The sequence below is a fragment of the Nyctereutes procyonoides genome, unplaced genomic scaffold (assembly GCF_905146905.1).
Source record: "Nyctereutes procyonoides isolate TBG_1078 unplaced genomic scaffold, NYPRO_anot_genome, whole genome shotgun sequence".
Taxonomy (NCBI): Eukaryota; Metazoa; Chordata; class Mammalia; order Carnivora; family Canidae; genus Nyctereutes; species Nyctereutes procyonoides.
The window spans coordinates 63,410,455-63,429,569 of NW_026575125.1; the positions used below are offsets into that span (position 1 = coordinate 63,410,455).

General features: G+C 36.0%; 1 protein-coding gene across 1 annotated transcript in view; it reads right to left on the reverse strand.

Moving 5' to 3' along the window:
- RPS6KA6 (ribosomal protein S6 kinase A6) overlaps nucleotides 1-19,115 on the reverse strand; it is a 169,877-nt gene that overhangs the window by 138,201 nt on the left and 12,561 nt on the right. The window lies entirely within an intron of this gene.

Consider the following 19,115-nt stretch of genomic DNA (forward strand, 5'->3'; position numbering starts at 1 on the left):
GAGTGTTCCACTTTCATTCCTTGCAGGTAGCTGTCAAGTTTTCCCAACATCATTTATTAAAGAGACTGCATTTTCTCCATTGTATATTTTGCCACCTTTGTCATAAATAAATTGACTATATTGTGGTGGTTTTACTTCTAGAATCACTGTTCCATTGATCAATGTGTCTATGTTTACACTGTTACTATACTGTTTTGATTACTATAGTTTTGCAATACAGTTTAAAATCGGGGTGCATGAGGGCCCTTGGGTGGCTTAGTTGGTTAAGCATCTGCCTTTGGCTCAGGTCATGATCTCCAGGTCCTAGGATCAAGCCCCATGCTAGGCTTCCTGTTCAGTCAGGAGTCTGCTTCTCTCTCTCCCTCTGCCCCTCCCCACCACTTTCTCTCTACTTTCTCTCTCTCTCTCTCTCATAGGTAATTTTTAAAAAAATAAAAATAAATAAATAAATAAATAAATAAATAAATAAATAAATAAATAAATAAATTCAGGGTGCGTGATACCTCCAGCTGTGTTCTTTCTCAACACTGTTTTTGGCTTTTCAGGTTTTTTTGGGGGGGACCTATATAAATCTTAGAATTATTTGTTTAGTTCTGTAAAAAATTTCAGTTTAATTTTAATAGGGACTACATCAAATCTATAGTTTATTTGGCATAGTTTGGACAGTTTAATAATATTAATTCTTCCAATCCATGAACAGAGAATATCTTTCCACTTGTTTCTTCTTCAATTTCTTTCATCAATACTCAATATTTTCCAGTATACAGGTCTTCACCTCCTTGGTTAAATTTATTTCTATTTTACTCATTTGATGCTATTGAAAATGGAGTTGTTTTCTTGATTTCTTATTAGCTCTGATAGTTTTGTGATGGAGTCCTTGGGGTCTTCTATATATAGCATCATGTCATCTGCAAATAGTGACAATTTCACTTCTTTCTTTCCAATAAGAATGATTTTATTTCTTCTACTTGCCTACTTGCTGTGGTTACAACTCCCAATACTATGTTGAATAAAAGTAAGGATAATAGTCATCCTTTTCTTGTTCCTGATCTTAAAGGAAAAGCTTTCAACTTTTCACTATTTAATATTAGCACTGAGTTGGTTATATATGGCCTTTATTGTATTGGCTCACATTACCTCAATACCTACTTTATTGACAGTTATCATAAGTGAATGTTGAATATTGTCAAATGCTTTTTCTGCATCTACTGATAGGATTATGTGATTTTTATCTTTCATTATGTTAATGCAATGTATCATGTTGATTTATTTGTAGATGTTGAATTATCCCTGCATCCTTGCACCACATGGCCATGATGTATAATCCTTTTTTAAAAAGATTTTATTTATTTGAGAGAGAGCATGACAGATGGAGGGGTAGAGGAATCAGCAGATGCCTCTAAGTTGGGAATCTATATGAGACTTGATATTAGGACCCCAAGATCATGACCTGAGCCAAAGGCATATGCTTAACCAATGTGGCCACCCAGGCACCACCTTTATTAAATTTTTTAAGATTTAAGAGGGAGAAAGTACATGTGAAGGAGGAGCATATGGAGAGGGAGAGAGATTCTCAAGTAGATTCTGCACTGAGTGCTGAGCCAGATGCTGGGCTCAATCTCATGACCTCGAGATCACAATGTGAGCCAAAATCAGGAGCCAGAAACACAACTGACAGTGCAACTCAGGCACCTCATATAATCCTTTTAATGTATTGCTGAATTCAGTTTCAAATATTTTGTTAAGAGTTTTGGCATTCATTTCATTAGGGATATTGACCTATATATTTTTTTAAGTCTGTGTCTGGTGTTGGTATCAGGTTAAAACTGTTCTTGGAAAATGAATAAGGAAGCTTTCCCACTGCATTGATTTTTGGAAGGGTTTGAGGGTAGGTAGTAAGTATTCTTTGAATGCTGTTTTCATTTATCTCTAGGTACTTTATTTCCGTTTGATTTTTTTCCTATGACTTTGTAGTTGTCCAGCAGTATGTTGTTTAATCTCCGTGTATTTGTAGTTTTCCCAGTTTTCCTCTGGTAATTGATTTTTAGATCTATACCACCGTGGTCAGAAAAGATGCTTCAAATTATTCTGTTCTTCTTAAATTTATTAGACGTGTTTTGTAGCCTAATACATAATCCACCTGGAGAATGTTTCATGTGCACTTCAGAAGAATGTGTATTCTGCTGCTTTTGGATGGAATGATCTATATATATATTAAATTATCTAGTCTAATGTATTAAATGTATCAGTCTAATGACCATTAAATTATCTAGTATCTAGTCTAATGATCATTGAAGAACAATGTAGTCTTACTGAAACAAGGTTTCACGTATGTCTGGATATGATCTATCCATTGATGTAACTGGCATGTTAAAATCCCTATTATTATATTGCTGTCAATTTCTTCATTTAATAATTTATCCCTCTTAACATTTACATATTTAGGGGCTCCTAACTTGGGTGCATATATAAGTATTAGATCTTCTTGCTGGATAGACACCTTTATCATTATGTAGAGCCTCTCTTTGTTGTTCACTACAATCTTTGTTTGTTTAAAGATTTTATTTATTTATCCATGAGAGACACATACACAGAGAGGCAGAGACACAGGCAGAGGGAGAAGCAGGCTCCATGCAGGGAGCCCGACACGGGACTCGATCCCGAGTCTCCAGGATCACACCCTGGTCCAAGGCGGCGCTAAACCACTGAACCACCCAGGCTTCCCTACAATCTTTATTTCAAAGTGTCTGTTGCCTGATATGAGCAGAACGATACCACCTTTCTTTTCATTTCCAGTTTCATGAAGAATTTTTTCCCATCATTGCACTTTCAGTCTGTGTGTGTCCTTAATTCTGAAGTAAATCTCTCATGGAAGGAATATAGACATGACTTTTTGCTTTATCTTGTTTTTGTTATTTTAACATATTAAGCCACTCTATTTCTTTTGATTAGAGGAATTAATCCATTTACATTCAAATTATTGATAGGTATGTACTTACTGCCATTTTGTTCAAAGTTTTCTGGTTGTTTTTGTGGTTCCCCTATGTTCCTTTCTTCTTTTTCTCCTTCTTTCTTTGTGGTTTGATGGCATTCTTTAGTGTTAATGTGTAGATTCCTTTCCCATTTTCTTTACTATTTGCTATATGATTTTGCATTGTGGTTATCAGGAGGTTCACATATATGATTCTACGTAAATAAGTCTATTTTAAGTTGAGAGCAATTTACACTGGAACATGTTCCACAACTCTACATTTTTACTCCTACACTACTTTTTTTTGTATTTATTGACACAAAATGAACAACCCTTTTAGAATTTTTATTTTAAAAAAGTAAGAATTTTATTCAACCTCCAGTTAGGACTGTCTGGTATACACAATCTTCTTCACAAAGGAGAGAGTGCTTCAGTAAGGGAACATTTGGTATAGGATTATATATTTTTTTTTACATAAACAGTTACAAATTATTACACAAAGAACTTTTCAGAAAGTTGTAGACCTTAGGTTCTAGTATAGGCTGTGCTATATGACTTTAATCTTGTGGAAACCAGGGATGTTTCTCACCTTTTCTTATCTTTTGTGTTCAGAATGCTCCGGTTTGGTTATTTTTTTTAATGTAGCAGATATGTGCTTGGGCCAGAAACAGAACCCAGGCTTTGAGGTTTTGCCAAATCATTTTGACCTTGGTAACAAAGTATAGCTTCCGTGGGAGCCTAGGGCCAGAGATCACAAACATTAAAAGGTGAAGACTTCTTTTATCAGATTTTGCAATATGGTTATCATGAGGTTCATATATATGATCCTGTGTATATAACCATCTATTTTAAGTTATTAGCAACTTTTATTTAAAAACATAACTCCATTTTTAGTCCCCACTCCACATTTTATGGTTTTGATGTAACTTTTTACATCTTTTTATCCTCTATACCCCATAACTAATGATTATAGTTTTAATTAACTATGTTTTCCTCCTAATCTTCATTAATTTATGTGACTTAACCATTATCTTTATATATTTGTTAGTGAGATTTTTACTTTTGTATATTTTCTTGTTGTTAACTACTGCCATTTCTTTTCAGAGTAAAGAAACCCCTTTGATATTTCTAATAAGGCTGATTTAGCAATGATGAAATCCTCTAGCTTTTGCTCATCTAGAACCCTCTTTATCTTTCCTTCAAAGTGCTGCAATGATAATCTTCCTGGGTAATATATTCTTACTTGGACTTTTTTTTTTCCTTTCAGTACTTTGAAAATGTTACTTTGAAACTTTCTGGCTTTCAATGTTTCCATTGAGAAATCTACTGATAACCTTATGAGATAGCCTTTGTATGTAACACATTGTTTTCTCTTGCTGCTTTTAAGATTTTTCTCTTTATATTTAACTTTTGACACTTTAATTATAATGCATCTTGGTGTGGCACTCTTTTGGTTCATTCTATTCGGAATTCTCTGGGATTCCTGGACCTGATGTCTGTTTCCTTCCCTACATTAGGGGAATTTTTAGCCATTATTTCTACAAATAAGTTTTCTGCCCCCCTTTCTCTCTTCCCCTTCTGAGACCTCTATAATGTGAATGTTATGCTGCTTGATATTCTGTCAGAAGTCTCTTAAGCTATCTTCATATTTATTGTTATTGTGTTTTCTAATTCCTGCTCTGTCCAGGTGAGTTCCATTGCTTCACCTTCCAGCTCACTGATCTGTACTTCTATTTTATCTAGTCTGCTGTTGCACCACTCCCGTATATTTTTAAGTGCAGTTATTCTTCAGTTCTGTGACTTCTGTTTGGTACTTTGTTTTCTATCTCTTTGCTGAAGTTCTGTGTACATCCATTCTTCTCCAAAGAACAGTGTGCTCCTTTGTGAACATTACTTTGAATTCTTTATCATGTAGGTACCTTATCTCCATATTATTAGTCTTTTTTGAGGCTTTGTCCTTTTCTTTCATTTGGAACATATTTCTCTGTATTTTCATTTTAATGAAATTTAAAATTAATTAAAAATTAATGATTTTCATTTTTAAAATTAAAATTAATTAATGTATGCATTTCTATATAACATCCAGTTCTCTCAGCCTCGAAGAAGTGGCCTTGAGTAGGTGAGAATCCTTCTTGTTCAATCTTCCCTAGTTCTTCAGTTGTCTCTTGAACCTCTATGATAGTTTAAAGCACCTGATTTAATCTTTATATGCCCCATCGCTGAGAGTATGTCAAGATGTGCCAATAATCCAAGTGGATGAACCTCATTTAGCACCTAGTTTCAGGATGGCTGGAAGCCAGATCCTCAAGTAGCAGCTTTTAATGTGTGCAAATATATACAGTTGTCTGGAGCCATAACCATAAATCCCTGTTGGCTTCTGGACCAGAAGATCTGGAGGTGTCCCTTGGATGACAGTTGTAATCAGGGCTCCAGGTGAGTGTAGAAGCTCTTTTCTAGGAAGTCTTATTAAGCTGTAGCAAAGCCAAGGGTGTGTGCAAGATGCTACTTTCCTGCTTATATTTCTTGGGTGTGTCCTCTTAGCCTATAGATATGTGGGTAACCAGAAAACCTGTCCTTACACTGAAGCTCCAGGCTAGATAAATGAGCCCTTATACAGGAAAACCGGGACTATGTTTCAGTCTGCTCTATGTGTAGTGCCCTGAGGCCTGCTAAATGCTCTTTCCAATTGTTACAGTTCCATGAAGCTCTCAAATTCCAACCCTCTTGGCCACCAGGGCCAGGCAATGAACTGCTGATCCCTGTGTGGACTGCATGCTCCTACTGGCTTTAGCAATGCAGCTAAAGAATATAGTGGGTGGGGCATATTTCAGGCTTCAGAAGGTAAATGTTGGAAACATGTCTTCAGGCACCTACAGGCTTCAACAATTCAGAGAGTCTTTGTGAATACACACATAGGATTCAGGCTGGGAACTGGAGGATGCTGTGACAACTCATGCTCATTTTATTTTTTCTTCTCTTTTAACCAGGTAAAATTGGTATATAACAGTCTATTAGTTTCAGGTATACACCAAATATATTTGATATTTGCATACACTATAAAAATGATCACCAAAATAAGTTTAGCTCCCATACATCACCATATAATTGACCTTCCTCATACTTTTTTGCCTACACTGCAACTCCCCTCCCCTTTGATAATCTACAATCTCTCTATGTCTATGAATTTTGGTTCACTCATTTGTTTTATAGATTCCGCATATAAGTGAGATCACATGGGATTTGTCTTTTACTTATTTTACTTATTATGATACCATCAATGGCTATCCATGTTGTCACAAATTATAAGATTTCCTTAATTTTTATGACTCATCAGTATTTCAAGGTATATATATGTATAGGACAATCTCTTCAATAAATGGTTTTGAGAAAACTGGACAGCCATATTCAGGTCATCCATAGGTGACACTTACCCATTCATCTTTATCCATTCATCCATAGATGACACTTAGGTTAATTTGGTATCTTGGCTACTATAAATAACACTGCAATGAACATAGGGGTACATGTATCTTTTTGTATTAGTACTTGTTTTCTTTAAATAAATACCCAGATGTGGAATAGTGGAATAATATGGTAATTTTATTTTTAATTTGAGGAAGCTCCATACTGCTTTTCATAGTGACTACACAAATCTACATTTCCACCAAAAATATATGAGATTACCTTATCAACATTATCTCTCCAATGTATGTTGTATCATCTTTTTGATAATTGCCATTCTGACAGGTATGAGATTATATCTCATTGTGGTTCTGATGTGCATTTCCCTGATGATTAGTAATGTCGAGCATCTTTTCATGGGCCTGTCGGCCATCTGTATGCATTCTTTGGTAATCGTTCAGATCCTCTGCCCAGTTTTAAACAAATTTTTTCTTGTTATTGAGTTTTATGAATTCTTTATATATTTTGGATATTAGCCCCTTACTGGATATATGATTTGCAAATATTTTCTCCCATTCAGAAACTTACCCTTCTTTTTGTTGATGTTTTCCTTCACTGTGCAGATCCAAATAAATATCTCCAGGAGCAATATCTCATGGAGCTTGCCCCCTGTTTTCTCCTAGGAGTTTTATGATTTTTGGTCATATACTGAAGATGTTAATCCATCTTGAGTTAAATTTTGTGTATGGTGGCAGACAGAAGTCTTGTTTCATTCTATTACATATGGCTGTCCAGTTTTCTCAAAACCATTTATTGAAGAGATTGTCCTTGGGATCCCTGGGTGGCGCAGCGGTTTGGCGCCTGCCTTTGGCCCAGGGCGCGATCCTGGAGACCCGGGATCGAATCCCACGTCAGGCTCCCGGTGCATGGAGCCTGCTTCTCCCTCTGCCTGTGTCTCTGCCTCTCTCTCTCTCTCACTGTGTGCCTATCATAAATAAATAAAAATTAAAAAAAAATAAAATAAAAAAAGAAGAGATTGTCCTTGCACCATTGTATATTCTTGGCTCCTTTTTCACAAATTAATTGATCATATATGTGTAGGTCTATATAACAGCTCCCTATTCTGTTGCATCTATTGTCCATTTTTTATGGTAATAGGACATTGATTTGATTACTATAATTTTATAATATAGTTTGAAGTAAAAAAAATGAGATTCCTCCAGCTTTGTTCTTTCTCAAGATTGCTTTGACTACATGGGGTCTTTTGTGGTTCCATATAAATTTTAATAGTATTTGTTCGAGTTTGGTGGCAATACAATTGAATTTTGATAAGGATTGCACTGAGTTTGTAGATTTCTTTGAGTGGTATGGACATTTAACAATATTAATTCTTCCAGTCCATAAGCACAAATTATATTCCCATTTATCTTTGTTTTCAATTTCTTTCATCACTGTCTTATAGTTTGCAGTGTACAGGTCTTTCACCTCCTTGGAAAAATTTATTCCTAGGTATTTTATTCCCTTTAATGCCAATGTAAATTGGATTGTTTTCTTAATTTTTCTTTCTGGCAGTTATTAGTGTATAGAAACACAACAAATTTCTGCATATTGCTCTTGTATCCTGCAATTTTACTGAATTTATTTATTAGTTCTAATAGTTTTTTGATGGAGTCTTTAGGGTTTTCTTTTTTTTTAAGATTTTATTTATTCATGAGAGACACACACAGAGAGAGAGAGAGAGAGAGAGAAAGAGACAGGCAGAGGGAGAAGCAGGCTCCATGCAGGGAGCCCCACGTGGGACTTGATCCTGGGTCTCCAGTCTCACGCCCTGGGCCGAAGGCAGGCGCTAAACTGCTGAGCCACCCGGGCTGCCCTGAGGTCTTCTATAGATAGTATCACGCTATCTGCAAATAGTGTCAGTTTTACTTCTCCCCTTCAACTTCTATACCATTTCTTTCTTTTTTCTTACCTAACAGCCATGTCCAAACTCCCAACATTATGTTAATAAAAGTGATGGAAGTGTGTATACTTGCCTTGTTCCTGATCTTAATGGAAAAGCTTTTAGCTTTTCATCACTGAGTATGATGCTTGCAATGGTTTTGACACCACATATGGCCTTTATCATGTTGAGGTACATTCCCTGTATATCCACAGTATTTAGTTTTTCTCATACATAAATGTTGAATTAAAAAAAAGTTCTGTATCTATTGAGAGGATCACATGATTCTTTCAGTGTATTGTTGAAGTCAATATCCCTGGTGAACTTAGTTGCATCCCTGGAACCAGTTTTACTTGAGGATAGGTTTTAACATAGGTTGCAATCATCTTTGAATGTTTGGTAGAATTAACAGTGAAGATATCTGTTCCTAGAACTTTTCTATTGTTCTTTTGTCTGTATCTCATTTATTTCCATTCTAGTCTTTATTATTTCATTCCTAACTTCTGCTTTGTTTGCTCTTTTTCTATTTCCTTTAGGTGAAAGTTAAATTATTAACTTGAGATTTTTATTTTTCCATCACTATGAATTTCTAGAAATGCTTTTACTATTTCTCATAGATTTTGATAAGTTGTATTTCCATTTTCATTTGTTCAATTTTTCCCCTTAAATGTATTCAGTGACCCATTGGTTGTTCAGTAGCATAATGTCCACATATTTGTGATTTTTCCCATTTTCTTTAATTGAGTTCTAGTTTCATACCATTCTGGTCATAAAAGATGTTTACTATAATTTCAAGTCTTCTTGAGTATATTGGAACTTGTTTTGTGGCCTAACATGTGATCTATCCTGAAGAACATATTCACTTGAGAACAAAGTGTATTCTACTGCTTTTGGACGGTATGTGGCATATATATATATATATATATATATATATATATATATGTATATATATATATATATATTAAATCAATTCAGTTTAATGGTTCTTTTAAGAGTATTGTTTATTTATTGTGGTTTCTGTCTAGATAATCTATCCTTTGAAGTGGGGTATTAGAGTCCCCTACTATTATTGTGTGCTGTGATTCTCCCTTTAGGTCTGTCAGTATTTGCTTTTTATATTTACATACTCCTAATGTGGGTGCATAAATATTTACAAATGTTATATCCTCTTGTTGGATTGACCCTTTCATCATTATGTAATGTACTTCTTTGACTTTTATTAGTCTTTGTCTCAAGACTTTTTTGTCTCATGAATATAGTTACACCAGCTTTCTTTTCATTTCCATTTTTATTTATTTTTTCCATCTCTTCACTTTAGGACTGTGTGTGTCATTAGAACTTAAATGAATATCCTGTGGCAATATAGAGATGAATCTTTTGTTTTAATCCATCCATACCACTCTTATCTTTTAACCTTCATACTAGCTTATAAGTGGTTAATCCACTACCTTACTATATATATGCCTTTACCAAGGAGGTTGTTTTTTTTCATGTTTTATTGTTTTTAGGTCTTTTATTTTCAACTTAGAGAAGATCCTTTTACATTTCTTGTAAGACCAGTTCATTGGTGGTGATCTGCTTTAGCTGTTCCTTTTCTGGAAAATGTTTTCTCTCTCATTCAGTTCTGAGTGATAGCCTTGCCAAATAGAATATTCCTGGTTGGAAGTTTTCTCCTTTTAGCACTTTGAATTTATCATGCCACTCTCTTCTGGTCTGCTGGGTTCTGTGCAAAAATCAGGCCACAGAATTATGGAAGTTCCCTTGCACCTAACAACTTGTTTTTCTCTTGCTGCTTTTAAGATACTTTTTCTTTGGGGTGCCTGGGTGGCTCAGTGGTTAAGCATCTGCCTTCAGTTCAGTGTGTGGTCCCTGAGTGCTGGGATCGAGTCCCACAACAGGCTCCCCTTAAGGCACTTGCTTCTCCATCTGCCTGTGTCTCTGCCTTTCTCTCTCTGTCTCTCAGGAATAAATAAATAAAACCTTTTTTAAAAAAGATACTTTTTCTTTAACTTTTGGCATTTAATTATATTGTATCTCTGCAAACCTCTTTGGGTTCACTATATTTGGAACTCTCTGGGCTTCCTGGACCTGGATGTCTGTTTCCTTCTCCAGGTTAGGAAAGTTTTCAGCCTCTATTTCTTCAGGTAAATTTCTCTCCTTTTTATGGAACCCCTATGATGTAAATATTATTCCACTTCTTGTCCTATGGAGTTCTTCAACTATCTGACATCTTTGGTTGTTGTTGCTCTAGTTGGGTTACTTCTGCTGCCCTATCTTCCAAGCCACTGATTTATTCTTCTACTTTATCCTGTCTGCCATTGAACCCCTCTCATGTATTTTTCAGTACAGTCATTGTATTCTTAAACTCTGTAACTTGTTTGATACTATCTTATGTTTTCTCTTTATTGAAGTTCTTACTGTATCCATCCACTCTTCTCTCAAATTCAGTATCTTCATGACCATTACTTTGAACACTTCATCAGGAAGATTACTTACTTCCATTTCATTAAGGTCTTTTTCTGAGGCTTTGTGTTGTTCTTTTGTTTGGAACACATTTAATTTCCTTATTTTGCTTGACTCTGTGTTTATGCATTAGGCAAAACAGCTACTTCTCCCAGTTTTGAAGGAGTGTCTTTGCATAGAAGGTGAAACTTGTCATTCAATCTTGCCCTAACTCTCAACTATCTTTCAACCATTGTGATTATCTAAGTAGCCTTATTTACCTTAATAGGAAAAAAAACTGGCAGTGTCTAAAAAGGAGTGATTTCATTCAACTCTTAGATTCAGGTTGATTGAAAGCCAGCCCCTCAGACAGAAGCATTTAAATGTATGCAAATATATACAGTCAGACCACACTCATAGACCCTGCTCACCTCCAGACAAGTAGTTCTGGATTTGTCCCTGGGTCAATGTTGCAAGAACCAGGGCTTCAGAGGAGCATATAAGTTCCTTTCTGGGAGGTATCAGTGAGCTGTGACAAGAATAAAAGAGGGCATACAGATGGTGTCTCCTTGTCTGTATTCCTTGAGACTGCTTCTGTAGCCTTTACATTTGTGGCAAACCTGAAGCCTATCCCTCAGGTTGAAGTATCAGGACAATGAAATGGGCCTTTTTCATGTGCAGACTGGAGGTATGTTTCAGTCTACTGTCGGTATATTACCCTGGGGTGGTATCCTGCCAAGAACTATCTTTCTGATTGTTATCATGCTGCAGGACACAGGAGTGCAATCTCCTCTGACCTCTAGAGCCAGGAAATCAAGATGATCCTCTGTGTGGACTATACTCACTTACTAGCTTTCGCAAGGTTACAAGAGAGTATTGGGGTCAGGGTATGCTCATGCCTTTAGTGAGGCCAGGAAAGAGTGTTGGGAACAGGGCATGCCCACAGCTTTAGTAATGCTAGAAAAGAGACCCTAGTGGTGGGGCATGTCCATGGTTTTAGGAAGTCTTGAGAGGAGCACTGGGGGAGTAGGGGAAGCATGACTATGGCTTAACTGAAGTTAAGAGTGTTGGGGGCAGGGCATGCCTACAATTTTAGTGATGGTATAAAATATCATGCAGATAGGGCTCCCCATAGATTTAGCAAGGCAGGAAAAGAGAAATAGTAGTGGGGGATGTGCACTGTTTAGCAATGCTGGAAAGGAACATTGGCAGCTGGGCATGTCCTTAGCTTTAGCAAGGTTGTATCCACATACCACCTATGCGAAGTAATAGAAGAATGCAAAAAAATAATTCACTTCAGCTTTTCTATCCTGGAGGAAAATCCCAACTGACCCCTGACCCTCCAGCAGACTTTTTTAAGATTAGCAACTGAATCGCCTTCACATACAATCAACTCACCTCTCAAACTGCTTTGTGTTGGTTCTTAGGACAAATGAGTCTATGAGCAAGCCCCTTTAAAGGAGTATCTCAGATCCCCATAGACTCCTTGGTCTCCTGGGTGTAAATGCCATTTGTTCCCAAAGCCAGATGTTCCTGGGGGATTGTCTCTCTGGTGCATGTCCCAAGGCTGGGATGCTCAATGTGGGACACAAACCCCTCACTACCCAGGGAGAGGCTCTGGGCCTGTGAGACTCCTCACTATTGTTTGTTACTGCACCAGTGACGTTTTTTTTGTTGTTGTTGTTGTTTTGTTTTGTTTTTTTTTTTTTTTTTTGGCCAGACTCCATCTCTACCTCTCCTATTTGTCTCAATGTGGCTCTTTTACCTTTCATTATAGAGAAGGCTGTTCAGCTAGTTTTCAGTTCTTTTTCAGTGGGAATTATTCCATGTATTATTACAAATTTAGTGTGTCCATGGGAAGAGGTAATATAAGGATTTTCTTTCATTGCCATCTTAAACTAGACACAGCACCTTTCTTTTTTTTGTTGTTGTTATTGTTACTTGTTTTTTTTTTTTCTTAAAGATTTTATTTATTTGAGAGAGAGAAAGTGAGCATGAGCAGCGGGGAGGGGTAGAGGGAGAGGAACAAGCAGACACCCTGGTGAGTAAGGAGCCTGATGTTGGGCTTGATCCCAGGACCCTAAGACCATAACCTGAGCCGAAGTCAGACACTTAACCAACTAAGCCACCCAGGAACCCTGGACATAGCAGCTTTCTTCTAAAACTGAATGAGTACCAAATAAAGTCACCAATGATGTCTATTTTGCTAATAGATCCATCAGTCCTTATCTTACTTGATGCTGCTACAGCATGTTGCAGTTGACCACTCTTTTCTATCTGAGTCTATAGATCTGTTATGTCACACTTTTATTATTTTTTTTACTGTAATTTCTTTGTTTTTTTTTTTTTTTCACTATCCAGGAAACATTGTAGATCCTTAGGAAATGGATTTGGGTCACCTTCTAATCTCACTCTACACTCTTTCCCCAGACAGCTAATTTACTGACATGATTCACATTTACTCAGAGACTATTCTCCTGAACTCCTGATCCACATTTCCAACAACTTACTTGACATTTCCACTTACTTATTTCAAGTCTCTCAAAAATAACTAATACAAAAAAAGAATTGAGGATACCCTCACACAAAACATGCAAAAATCTGCTCTATTTCAGGGCTCTCAATTTCAATAAATAGTACCACCACCTACTATCTTATCTCAAAGGCACATATAATACTATGGGGGATAAAAAAAAAAGAAAAAAGAAAAAACCTGTGACAGATTCGTCATTAACATACAGAAAGAAGCACAGTAACCAGAAAGGTCACAAACCAATATTAAGGCAGAAGCCTGAGAAATGAAATTTTATTACAAACGAGTCTCAGGATTATCCATAGAAAAGGTAATACTGCTTCCCTCTGTTACCTTAGTTACTTCCTATTCAAACCATCTTATAACAAATTTACCATGAACTTGCAGGTATGAAAAAACTAAAAATATAATTAATCTGATTGAGTCAAAGAAATCACTGCATACTAAAAATCATTTCAGTCTACAGAAATATTTAATAAGAGAACATTCCACTACTCTCACCTCATCTACCTTCAACAAAATACCAAGTTTTCAATATAAGAATATTCATGCCTACAGAAGACCTCAGCATTCATTAAGATTTATTAAAATTTAAGTCCTTTCAACATGTTTGAAAACAAAAATATTTTCAGAATTCTTTGGAACAGTAAATCTTTATATCAAAAATAAACTTTGTTATTTGAAAAGACAAGCAGACATGCTGCTTCTACCAACTAAGGACCAAAGGGGAAGAAATCGGTTTCTATAGAAATTCTGGAAAGCTTGGCAACAATAAGGTAATAACTTATTCAGATATTCTAAAACTCAAGTAAACAGAATCTTATATCAGAGCCAAGTGAACAATTCTTTAAAACTATTTTCATTTTCTCGGAAAATGAACAGATCATTTTAAAAGATTCTGGAGAAAAAAGATTCTGGGTAAACAGGAATATTAAACTGAGTTGCAATACTCACCTGATTTCAGAAAATCATATGGCCCATCTTAAACCAATGATTTCTTAAAACTAGCAACAAAAGCATGTTATGGAAAATTGAACTTAGAAAAATATATTTTCTTAAGGCCGTTCAGATCCTTAAAATTGGAGGTAGTGTGGGAAAACGAACATATTGGTACAGTTTTGTTTTAATTTTTATTTATTTAAGATAGTCACACAGGGAGAGAGAGAGAGAGGCAGAGACACAGGCAGAGGGAGAAGCAGGCTCCATGCACCAGGAGCCCGATATGGGATTCGATTCCGGGTCTCCAGGATCGCGCCCTGGGCCAAAGGCAGGCACCAAACTGCTGCACCCCCCAGGGATCCCGGTACAGATAGTTTTGTAAAAGAGTTATTATCCAGCCATGATAACCCTATTAAGCATATACCTGTTTCACAGTGTTAAATTCAGGACTAATTAACAGAATTCATGGCTCGATTTTCAAAGATATACCAAAAAGGGAGTGGAGAGGTAAACACGTAAGGAAGAACAAGTTACAAGGTGAGAAGAAATATGGGTGATGTAAATGTTTTACAAAATATACACGGGGCACCAGTCTTCACAACAAACTTGATAGTATTATAAACTTTCAAGTAGTCTTCAGGATCCCCAAATTCCACATAGTAAATGAAAGGATTTCATTTATGTGATACCTAATGTTAAAATTTAAGAAGTTCACATCTAAAGAAAATTTTTTCCCTTAAATAAGCTTCACTTTTACAGGTTAAGCACTGAATGATTTGGAAAGAATTCTTTCATTTTTTCACTTCATTTACATAACTCCAGTAAATTATATCTAAACTTAGAGGTAGCCATATCTGCCTAGAATAAAGTTGTCTATATATTTAATTAAGCCCATGGCATAATAAAACAAAAACAAACCCTCCCAATTAATTAATGTGGCAGACAGAATTTAAAATGGGGCCCCATGATCCTTGCCTCTTGGTGTTCATGCCCTTGTCTAACCCCTTTCTCCTTGAGAGTGGACAGGACCTGTGCTTCTTCCAATCAACATAATATGGCAAACTTGATGGGATTTCACTTCTGTTGCATTATTTAAGACTCTAGAGATTTTCTTTGCTGACTTGATTGAACTAAGTCATCATGCTGAGGAAGCCCATAAAACATGGCAGCCTCTAGGAGCTGAGAGCAGCCTCCAGTTAATATGCAGGAAGAAACCAGGGTCCTTAGTACTACAACTCCAAGGAAAGGGATTCTTCCAATAATCTGAGAGAGTTTAGAAATAGGTTCTTCCCCAGTTAGGCCTCCAGATAACAATATAGGACAACTGAAAACTTCAACTCAGATGTTTGGGACCCTAAGGAGAAGACCTAGCTAAGCAATGCCTGGATATCTGGCCCATATAAACTGTAAAACAATAAATGTGTCTTGGTTTAAGCTACAAAGTTTATGGGAATTTGTCAAGCAACAATGGACATGTAATAAAGAAACTATTGGACAAAAGTCTATATGGTTTAAAATTCCCTCCTAAAACTTTCTGGAGAAAACATTTACTATTTAATACTTTTAGACTATATTGTTACTTATTAAATTCATGTCTTCTCATTTGGTAGACACAACACTATGAATTACATGCTAGTAAATGACCTAGGAAAAATAATCAAGCAAGCCAAATTTTTGTTAGTAGAACATGACCTAATTAATTTGGGTTTTAGTTAACTTAAGATTGAACAGTTATATTTTTGTCTTCTAAACCTGCTTTCTGAAAAATCAATTACTAACTTAATAAGCACAGTATAGAGAACATAAAGTCATATTTCTTTAATAATCATGCACATTTCAGTGTATGAGTAGCTATCCCTTAGAATAAGAATTAACAAAAATGCAACTTTGTTGCTATGAAATAAGTTACCAAAATAAAAATGCAATGAGCCCAGAAAATATTCTTGGATTTTCTTTTTCAAAATAATTCCACCATAGGTGAGAATATGGAGAAATTGGAACCCCTGAGCACTATTAATGGCAATGTAAAATAGTACAGCTGCCTTGAAAAACAATATAGTAGTTCCTAAAAAAATAAAAATGAAATGACTATATTATCAAGCAACCACACATCTGGGTATATACCCAAAAGGACTGAAAGCAGGATCTCAAGGAGATATTTCTATACCATGTTAAAAGCAACATTAATCATAGAAACCAAAAGATGCAAGCAACCGAAGTGTCTACCAAAAGATGAATGAATAAATAAAACTTGGTACATACATACAATGGAATGCTCTACAAAGGAAGTAAATTCTGACATATGCTACAACATGGATGAATCTTAAAGATTTTATGCTACATGAAATTAGCCAATCACAAAAAGACCAATACTGTATGCTTCCATTTATATAAGATATCTAAAGTAGTCAAATTCAGAGACAGAAATGAGAATTGTGGTTGCTTGGGGTGGGGAAGAGGATACAATGGGGGATAATTAATGAATAAAGAGTTTCAGTTTTACAAGATGAGGATTTCTGAAGATTAATGGTACAACAATGTGAATGTACTTAACACTACTGAACTGTACACTTAAAATTGGCTAAGATGGCAAATTTTCTGTTGAGTAACAATTTTGAAATACTATAAAAATAATAATAAAATAGGAGTGCCTATGTGGCTCTGTTGGTTAGCAACCAACTCTTGATTTCAGCTCAGGCCATGATCTCAGGGTCCTGGGATCGAGCCCCATGTTGGGCTCTGCACTTAGCTGGAAGTTTGCTTGAGGATTCTCTCTTGCCCTCTCCCTTTGACCACACTCCTGCTTGTGCACACTCTGTCAATCTCTAAAATAAACAATCTTTAATAATAATACAATAATAATTCCAATCTGTCAGATAAATTTCTTGCCATATTTATCTGGAGGAAGCTTTGTGAGGGCAGATACTGTGTTTTATTCATGAGAGAGGCATAGTAGTAGTATCATGAAAAGAGCAATGTTGTAATGTCAAACAAATCTAGATTCCAATTATAAAACTCTACTTTTACTGCCTTGAGAAAGTTTCTTAAACTTTCTAAGTCTCAATTTCTTCATCTGTAAAATAAGCAATTTAGGGTTTTAAGGATTTACATAAAACAGCTAGCATTCTCTGACATGTGCTCAATAAATGCCTGATGTGTAATTGTTTTCCTGCCAAAAAGAAAAGCAACATATAGAGGAAACATTTTAAATAATAATTTTCCAAAGATGAATGATGGTACCTATAAGCAAAATAAAACATTTCTGAATGAAAACTTTCTACTACAACGTGATATGCTATTGATTTAATAGTTTTAGTCTAAACATGTCACACATTTCAGGGAAGATTACTTTTTTTTTTTTTAATTTTTTTATTTATTTACGATAGTCATACAGAGAGAGAGAGAGAGGCAGAGACACAGGCAGAGGGAGAAGCAGGCTCCATGCACCGGGAGCCCGACGTGGGATTCGATCCCGGGTCTCCAGGATCGCGCCCTGGGCCAAAGGCAGGCGCCAAACCGCTGCGCCACCCAGGGATCCCGAGATTACTTTTAAAATAATGATGGAATCATTTTTGTTCAGCTTGGAAAGAATCTTCTAAACCATAAAGATACTTATGTAGGCATCATGAATATACACCTTGCTATAAGAATCACAAATCAGAAGTGAAAAGTATCTTTGTATATTTTTTCTGTAACACATTTTATCAGTTTCACTAAGACGGTTAGTTGGGCATTTCCAAGAATAAAGGTCTTTTTGTTTTCAAGTCCACATGGAAGGTTTCACTTACATACTGAGATTTAAACTACTAAATATTTTGAAACCTGCATTAATAGTTAAAGCCATAAAAAGTGTTATGGCCATTTATCCGGTAGACTATCTTTTTAATATTTTATTTATTTTTTTTAACAGATTTTTTTTAATTTTTATTTATTTATGATAGTCACACACAGAGAGAGAGAGAGAGGCAGAGACACAGGCAGAGGGAGAAGCAGGCTCCATGCACCGGGAGCCCGACGTGGGATTCGATCCCGGGTCTCCAGGATCGCGCCCTGGGCCAAAGGCAGGCGCCAAACCGCTGCGCCACCCAGGGATCCCTTTTTAATATTTTAGATTGAATTTTATAGTCAACATACTACTTATGGAAACTTTGATAGCATCTACAATATTCATTTAAAATGATCGGCTGAATCTATCCCGGTTTTCTATTTATACCATATTCATGTTGTTTTTATTCCAATAGTTTGTCCTTTGAAATACCCACACTACCACTGTCACTGCTTCAAGACAACTTGAAAATAAATAATTCTACTTCAAATCAATCTGAAAGACTTGTCTTTTAAAGAGTCTCAGGATGGCTGAGAGTTTACCAACTCTAAGCTATTATGCCTCTAAGTATTTAAAAACAATTATGAGGTTCTAGTATGAAATGCATACACTGATAAAGCATAGAAATAGTCCAAATTTAAATGTGAATGATCTTTGAAGTGTTTCCCATTTTGGGTTACCTGTGCTTTCAAATATCAACTCACCAAGACTCAATGTCACACCATCCCTTTTTCCTTCCACCTTACCAGACGTAAACGTCTATCTATAAATACTGTCTTCTTACTATCTGTTTCATCCCTCTATCATACTTTAAGCTCCCTAAGGAAATGGCTCATGGATTACAACTCCTCACTAAACCCAGGATATAGGATATTGTCTAAAACACAGTAGATCATGGAATGGAATAATATATCTGGAATGGAATAAATGAATTTGTAATCTAAATGAACTCAATGTAGGAATGCCTGGGTGGCACAGCAGTTGATCATCTGCCTTCGGCCCAGGGCGTGATCCTGGAGTCGTGGGATCAAGTCCCACATCGGGCTCTCTACATGGGGCCTGC